We start from the raw sequence: 8,501 nt of genomic DNA on the forward strand, positions 1-8,501 counted from the left end.
CCCCTGGAGTTTCCCAGCAGCCCTGGCCCTGCCAGCACCCATGAGAGTGAAGCCCCTGCCCTGAGGGCTGCCCCCAGCCACTGCCCTTTGCCTGGGGCCCAGAGCTCCACTTGCTGCCGGCAGGCTAGTCTACACCGTCCAGCACTGGCCTTGTGGCTTAGGGGGGGCGTGTGTGGGTAAGAAGGATGTGGTCGGTGGGAAGACAAAGAACGGGACAGGGCAAGCTTCTTCAGAGCAGGGTCTGGGATACAGCCAGGGCTGTGGCTGAGCAGGTCTCGGGTAGGTGGCCGGGTCTAGAGTGAGCTAGGCCTGTTGGGGGTTAGAAAGGAGCTGGGCCTGGCGGGGAGCGCAGCCACTGGACCCGGGGCCCGTCCCGACTCTGGGGGAGGTGTTCTTGGGTGCCTGCGTGGAGGGGAGGGGGAAATCCACGGGGCCTGAAGACGCTGGGGTTTATGGGCTGGCTGAAGCATTCGCCTCTGGGCCCAGGACTTCCTGGCGGGCTCTAGCAGTGACTGGTCTCTGGGGAATGGGAGTGTCTGCCGGCAGCTGACCAGGTGGAACCTCCCGTAGCCACTGGGGTACACACCCGAAAGAGTAGGCGCAACTGAGGGCCTTTGAGGGCTGACCTGGCCCCTCCCTGCCTGGTCCACTCCACCCATGCCAAGCCCTGGCAGTGACCAGCCCGTGGCTGGGGCGTCCTCAGGAGCAGAAGGTTGGCATTACCTGGGGTCACCCAGCGCTGCTCTGGGTCTCCAAGGAGGTGATGTGGCTTATGGGCTTTCGGATAAACAGAGCTCCTGTGAGAGCACTTTGCACTGAGCGCCGTGCCCTGTGCTCCCAGGTGCCTGAGGCCTGGGAGGGCGCCCAGATCAGCCCCGGGCTGCCCGGAGGCAGGCATTCATGGGGTCTGGGTGCCGGGATGGGACAGCACACGGTCCCGAGGGTGGGGCAGCTGCTGGGTGCCAAGGAGACCAGATCACAGCACCTACACATCCCCAAGGGCCTTGAGTCCCAAACGGAGCTCCCACTTCAGGGAGAGCGGCAGGAGGTCCAGGAGGATCTCGGGGCCACTGCAGTCTCGCCATCATGGGCGTTTTTAATGACGTTGTCTGGCAGCCGTGGGTCGCTGGGGTCTGGCAGTGCAGGTGGCACAGGCAGGGTTGAGATGGGAAATTATTCCACAAAGCCGAGGAGGAGCCGCTCTCTCCTTTCCTGCCTGGAACCCAGCGTCGCCAGCAGCTTTGGAAACACAGGGACACGTGTTGGTATTTTCACAAGGGACAGCACCAGTGGAGGCCGAGGGGAGGTGACCGCGCAAGGTCGTCGGCAAGGTCATTGGCATAAAGGAGCAGGGCCGGGGGCGGGGGGCAGGCGGACACGTCCAGCACTGACCGAGGCTGACAGACTGGCTTGAGAGTCCCCGTGAGAGGCTTCCTAGAAACACCCCAAACCCCTGGGGGGCATCCACTGGGCCCCAGGCCTGAGTGGGCCGGTGGGAACAGGAGGTGGAACCCCAATGCCCCTGCGCTAGTGTGGCTTCGTCTGGGGGCTGCTGGGATGCGGGGCGAGACTGGGTGAGGCGGGGAGGCAGCCCCCGGGGGTCCCAGAAAAACACGACATCTGAAACCAAAAGCGCCCAGGCCGAGAGGCTCCACGCTGTGCCCCTGGCATGGGTGATGACCAGCCGGGCCCTGCCGAAGCTGCGGGACCCTCAGGCGCGAGCAGCGGGACAAGGGCTGGGTGCCCAGCCCAGTGAGGGGCGGCAGCTCAGCCCGGGGGACACTGAGGCCCGGGCAGCGGGGTGCCCGCTCCACTCTGGCCGTCCTCTGGGTGGTTGGTCCTTCCCGCCTCCTGTCTCCCCAGGGCCCAGGCCCCGGCCTGTCCCACCTTCCCGGGGCACTTCCGAGCCGCCTTGCTCCTCACGGGTACGGGGGAAGGGCCGGGGGACATGCAGTCTCTAGGTCATTTTCCTTTCCTGTTGCCTCCGCTCTACCCACCCCCCATCCACCCTCCTCTTTCCCACCCTCGCTTCCTCCCCTCTCTCACTCCCTATGTGCTGAGATGCTCTCCAGAGCTGGGCTGATGAAAACCATGCCACTTGTTTGGCCCATGCCTATATATTACATGTATATCTAATGCAATTTGCCATGTTAGCCATTTTTAAGTGTACAGTTCAGTGGCATTAATTACATCCCATCCACAATGTTGTGTTACCATCACACCATCCTTTACCAATCAGAATCTCAGTGAAGCAATAACGCCTCCTCGCTCAGCTCCTGGCAACCTCTCATCTCCTTTCTTTCTTTAAGAGTTTGCTTATCCTAGATATTTCATATATGTGGAATCACACAATATTTGTCCTTTTGGGTCAGGCTTACTTCACTTAGCATACTGTCTGTGACGTCCATCCATGCTGCAGCATGTATCAGAATGTCATTTCTTTCAATTGCCGCGTGGTCTCCCATTGCATGTGCCTGCCACGTTCTGTGTATCCCTTCATCCACTGATGGACACTTGAATCGTCTCCAGCTTTTGGAGATTGTGAATAATGCTGCTATGAATGTTGTTAAACTCTAAGAGGCTTTTTTTCCTTAAACCTTTTATTTTGAAATAATTTCATACTTACAAAAATAATACAAAACCCATGTAGAGAACTCCAACATGCTTCTACCACCACATACCCAGATCCACCAGTTGTAACATTTTGCTACATTTGTCACATCATTCTATGCAGCTATTCTAAACATTTGAGAGCAGGTTGTAGACCTCATGCTCCTTGAGCACTGACACTTCCCCGCACACTTCCTGAGAACAAAGACATTCACTTACTGTGATGGTTTGGAGCTGAGGTCCCCCAGGAACGGCCACGTTCTGAAAGCGAGTCCATTCCTGTGGGGAGGACCAGCACAGTGGAGGGAAAACCCACCTCACTTAGGGTGCCCTCAGTCCTCTTACCGGAGTCCTGGATGAGAGGAGCTGAAAGGGGACACGGAGACAGACTGGGAGCCACAGAGCCAGGGCTGGTAGCAAGGAGACCATGAGCAGAGGGGGAGACCAGTCCCCTGGCTGTGAAGCAGGGGCCAAGGACCGTCCGCAGCTGGTCTATGGGGAGAAAGCATCATCAGTTGATACCATGATTTGCACATTTCCATGGCCTCAGCTTGTAAGTTAATAAATCTCCATAGTAAAAGCCAACTCTTTCTGTTATATTGCATTTCAGCAACTTTAGCAAACTAAAACATTTATGCAATCACGTTAATTGCAGCTCTCAAGTTCAAGACATTTAACATTGATATAAAGTCTACAGTCTATATCCCAATTTTTTCGTATGTCCTAATAATGTACTTTTGAGTCTTTTCTCCTTCATTATTCGATCCAGCCCAGGATCATGTGTTGCATTTAGCTGCACTCTTTTTGTTAAATTGTGCAAACATTTATACAACATTAACTTTCCTTTGGTAGTCACTCCCAAGTTGGGCTGGGCCACAGTCACAATGTTGCTGTGCCCTCCCCACCTTCATTCCTTCTCCCCAAACAGAAATCCATTACGCTTTAACTCTCCATTCCCTTGCCCTCTGCCACTGGCAACCTGTACTGATTTCTGCGTCTATGAGCTTGCATATTCTCATATTTCTTTGTAGTTACCATGGAGCTTAAATTTAACATACTAAGTCTACAGCAATCTTGTCTGCTCTGATACCAACTTAACTTTCACATGTTCCATACCCTGTTGTCCTCCACCTTTAGGGAGCTTTTATCACAAATTAATGTTTATACATTATGAGTCCAAAATCACTCATCTTTCATTGCATTTTACACATTTCATACATTTGTCTTTTAGCCCCTATAAAAAGTGGAGTCACAAACCAAACATACGATAGTCCCAGCCAGTATAATTACCTCTGCCATTTTACCTGAGGTCTTTATTCCCCAGATGTGTTGTCTGGGGTCCTTTCCTTTCAACCTGCAGAGCTCTCTTGAGCATCTCTTTGGTCTAGGGTGACCAACTCCCTCTGCTTTCATTCATCTGGGAATGTCTTGATTGCTGCGTCGTTTGTGAAAGGCTGTTTTGCTCAATATAGAATTCTTGGTTGGCAATTTTTTTCCCTTCATAACTTTCAATATGTCAAACCACTGCCTTCCTGCTTCCATGGTTTCTGATGAGAAGTTGGCACTTAACTTCTTGAGGTTCCTTTGTCGGTGACATATTGCTTTTGTCTTGTGTCTTTCAGGATTCTCTCTTTATCTTTGGTATTTGAAGTTTGATTATAAAATGTCTTTGGTGTGTGTCAATTTGGGCTTATCCTGTTTGGAGTTCAATGAGTGCCTTGGATATGTATATTCATGTATTTTGTTAAGCTGGGGGAATCTACAGCATTCTTTAAATATTCTCTCTGCCTCTTTCTCTCTTTTCCTTCTGGGTCTCCCACAATGCGTTTATTGATTTGTTGAATGCTGTCCCACAGGTCCCTCAGGCTCTGTTCACTTTTCTTCATTTCTTTTTCTTTCGGTTCCTCACACTAGATGATTTAAATTTTCTCGTCTTCAATTTCTCTAATTCTTTCATCTGCCAGCTCCAATCTGCTGCTGAACCCCTTTAGGGGATTTTAAATTTCTGTTACTGTGGACTTCAGTTCTGTTTATGCCTTTTCATAATTTTCCTATCTCTCTGTTGATATTCTCTTTGTATTCATATATCATTTTCCTGATTTCCTTAAGTTCTTTGCCCATGATTTCCTTTACCATTTTGAGCATGTGTAGAACCATTAAAAAAACAAGTCTGAAATGTCCCATTTCTAGTCCTCCTCGTTAATGGTTTCTAACGCTTTAATCTAATTTAATCTACTGACTTAATCTTCTCCTTTGCCTGGGCAATCTCTTCCTTCATCTTTGTTCATTTTTGTAATCTTTTGGTGACACCTGGTATTCCAGTTTGAATCTGTTGTGTACCCTAGAAAAGCCATGTCCTTTCACCCTCATTCAATATTGCTGGGTGGGAGCTTTTTGATCATTTCCATGGAGATGTGGCCCACCCAATTGTGGGTGGTAACCTTGGATTAGATGGTTTCCATGGAGATGTGACTGTACCCATTCAAGGTGTTGTTGCTTACAGGAGCCCTTTAAGAGGGAACCATTTTGGAAAAGGTTTAAAGCCACCAGAACCAACAGATCCCACACAGCCAGAGACCTTTGGAGCAGAAGGAAAACACCCCCAGGGGAGACATATGAAATGAGAGAAAGCTGACAGACATCACCACGTGCCCTCCTGGCTGAGAAGGAAACCCTGAACGTCGTCGGTGTTCTTGAACTAAGGTATGTTTCCCTGGATGCCTTAATTTGGACATTTTTATGGCCTTGCCTTAATTGGGACATTTTCACGACCTTAGAACTGTAGACTCGCAGCTTGATAAATTCCCATTTTTAAAAGTTCTTCCATTTCTGGTATATTGCATTCCAGCAGCTAGCAAACTAATACACCTGGACATTTCAATATTTTAATGATGTTGTCACTGGAATTTAGACTCTTGAGGTTTTTGTTTCTTAAACTTTTGGTTTTTTCATCACATACTTGTGTATTTATCACACGACCATTTTCCTTAAACTTCTGTCTAGCTAGTGGACAGGGTTTTCCTTGATTGCCAGGAGCTAATAGAGGAAAGAGGAGGGGGAGGAGGAAGAGAACACACCTCTCCCAGCATTTGCAGGTTGACCTGCCTGATGCCCTGCTTCTGGAGAACTGCTCATGAGTTCAGAGAAGAGCTCGCAGGGGCCGCCCTCACCTTTCTGTGCCTGCACCCATCCTCGGGCATGTATGCCCCAGGAATCCATCCATTCACATGGGTCTGAATGTCTTCGGGCGGCACGATCTGAATGTTCTCCCAGAGCTGCCGTCGGCACGCAGGGCAAGGCTGGGACGCAGGGCGAGGCTGGGACGCAGGGCGAGGCTGGGACGGGGCCCTCAGGCCATCCCCACAGCCTGGGCCGGATGGACGCTCTCAGGTGGCCACAAGGCTCCCTCGGCTCCCTCTGGACCCGAACCAGGGACCCACCTGGGGAGTGTGGGCCAGAGACTGGTGGGGTGGGGGAGCCGCAGGCACCAGGAGGGCCTTTCTCTCGAGCCAGCGCTGGCACTTCCTGTAGTCCTTTAACTGTCACCTGCAGTTCGGAGACAGTTGATTGTGCCCGTCCTGGCTGGTTGTTTAAAACGTTGGTGTGGGACGGAGCCCTGAAGCATCTTGGCCCGCGTCTCTGCCCTGCACACCGCCACTGTGGGGACTGCTTGTTTAGGGCACACGCTTATGGAGTCCCAGTTTGCAGCCGGCTTTGTGTTCACCCGGTGCGATGAGGAACACCGTGTGTGACTCCACCCGGGCACAGAGCAGCATCGCGCACACGTTAGCATTTACAAGGCCACGTTTCTTATCCAACACCCTCAGGGCCAGGTTATGTTTGGGAATGTACTTATTGACTTATTTGTTTATTCATTCATTCATTTGTTTTGCAGATATCAGAAAGGTAATACAGTGCCTGTGCTGTAACTTAATTAGGGCAGTGAGCTCTAATCAAAGCCATAGAAATTAACATTTCTACTTAAGAAGAATAAATAAGGATTATAAAAAGCCTGACTTCAGGTTAGGTCAGGTTTTGCAACTAAATAAATTTGCACCAAACCTACAACAGAACTTATTTTCAGAGCTTTCTGGACTTTGGGATTGTCGATAAGCGCTTGTTTGGTTTTGTTCTCTAAAAACGTAAGGGCAACGAATGCCCAGGGAGGTGGGGTGATTCCTGCGGCTTGTGACAGGGCTGGCGTGCAAACTTGGGCTTTTCTGAAGGCAGAGCCCTCCTTCCCGGCTCCCCTCCCTCCGCCTGGCCCGCCGTCCCAGCAGCTGCAGTGTGCAATGGGCTGGGCCCGGCTATCCGGAGCAGGTGGGTGTGAAGTCCTCAGCCTGCACGCCAGGCCGTGGGGGAGCTCCCTGGTGGTTCTGTGGTTCTCCTTTCAAAGCACGTTCTCTCACGAGGCAGCCAGGGTTGCCAAAGCTGCTTTGTACTCTTCACCAGGGAAACGAAAAGCCCACGGGGACACATCTCCGCGATTTCTTTTTAAAATAAGCAAACTCCCTGCTCCAGCAAACGGGCAGTTTTCCCTCTGACTGCCTCATTCCAGGCTCCTCTGTGGGGTCTGGGGTAGACCAGGGCTGGTCACCAAGCCACCAGGAGTACTGAGCGGGCGGGGGGTGGGAGAGAGAGGAAAGGCTGATGATAGTTTCCTTTGTTTTGGTTTCAACTCCTAGTTATATGCACAACAGTAATACATGTTCATTGTGGAAACTTTTAAATATTCAAAAAACCCAGAGAAGAAGGATTTGAACATTCTTTTTAAGTCTACTACCCAGGAAGAGCTTTCTGTTTTTTTTGCATTGTTATAATTATGTTGTATATACTGATTTTTGTTTGCTTTTTATAGGCTTTTTTAATTAGAGAAGTTGTAGGTGTACAGAAAAATCATTCATAAAATACAGACTTTCCATATACCCCCTATTATTAACTATCAGGTTAAAGCAGATCTCTTCAATTCTCTTCAGTTTTTGGACTGCATTAGTGTTAAACAGTAGCAAATATCTTTTCTGTGGCTGTTAACAGTTTTTCTTTTAATTTGTTAATGTGATAAGTGATTTCTATTAATAGATTTTCTGAACTTTAGGCATCTTTGCATTTGTGAAATAAACCAATTGCATCTTGATAAACTTTTTAAAAAACTTTTTAAATTGTATAATATAACATATATACAAAGCAAAGAGAGAAAAAAGCAATAGTTTTCAAAGTACTCTTCAACAAGTAGTTACAGGACAGATCCCAGAACTTGTCATGGGCTACCATACCTTATCTCAGATTCTTCTTTCTAGCTGCTCCACAACAGTGGAGGCTAGAAGGAATACATATTTTTTTATCATCACAATAGATTTTTTTTGTGTGACAAATAACATATACAGAAAAGCAATACATTTCAAAGCACAACACAACAATTAGTTGTAGAACAGATTTCAGAGTTTGGTATGGGTTACGATTCCACAATTCTAGGTTTTTACTTCTAGCGGCTCTAAAATACTGGAGACTAAAAGAGATCATTTAATGATTCCGCATTCTTATTCATTTGTTAAATCCTATCTTCTTTGTATAGCTCCACCATCACCTTTGATCTTTCCATCCCTCTCTTTAGGGGTGTTTGGGCTATGGCAATTCTAACTTTTTCATGTTGGAAGGGGCTGTCACTAATATGGGGTAGGGAGGTGGAACAAGCTGATGTTCTGGAGAGGCTGGGCCCTCTGGGTTTCAGCATTTATCTGGACCAGGGACCCATCTGGAGGTTGTAGGTTTCTGGAAAGTTACTCTAGTGCCTGGAACCCTTGTGGAATCTTATATGTTGCCCTAGGTGTTCTTTAGCATTGGCTGGAACGGTTGTGGTTTGGCAGTATGATAAACTTAAAAGAAAAATTTTT

The sequence above is a fragment of the Tamandua tetradactyla genome, chromosome 3, assembly GCF_023851605.1.
Source record: "Tamandua tetradactyla isolate mTamTet1 chromosome 3, mTamTet1.pri, whole genome shotgun sequence".
NCBI classification, from domain to species: Eukaryota; Metazoa; Chordata; class Mammalia; order Pilosa; family Myrmecophagidae; genus Tamandua; species Tamandua tetradactyla.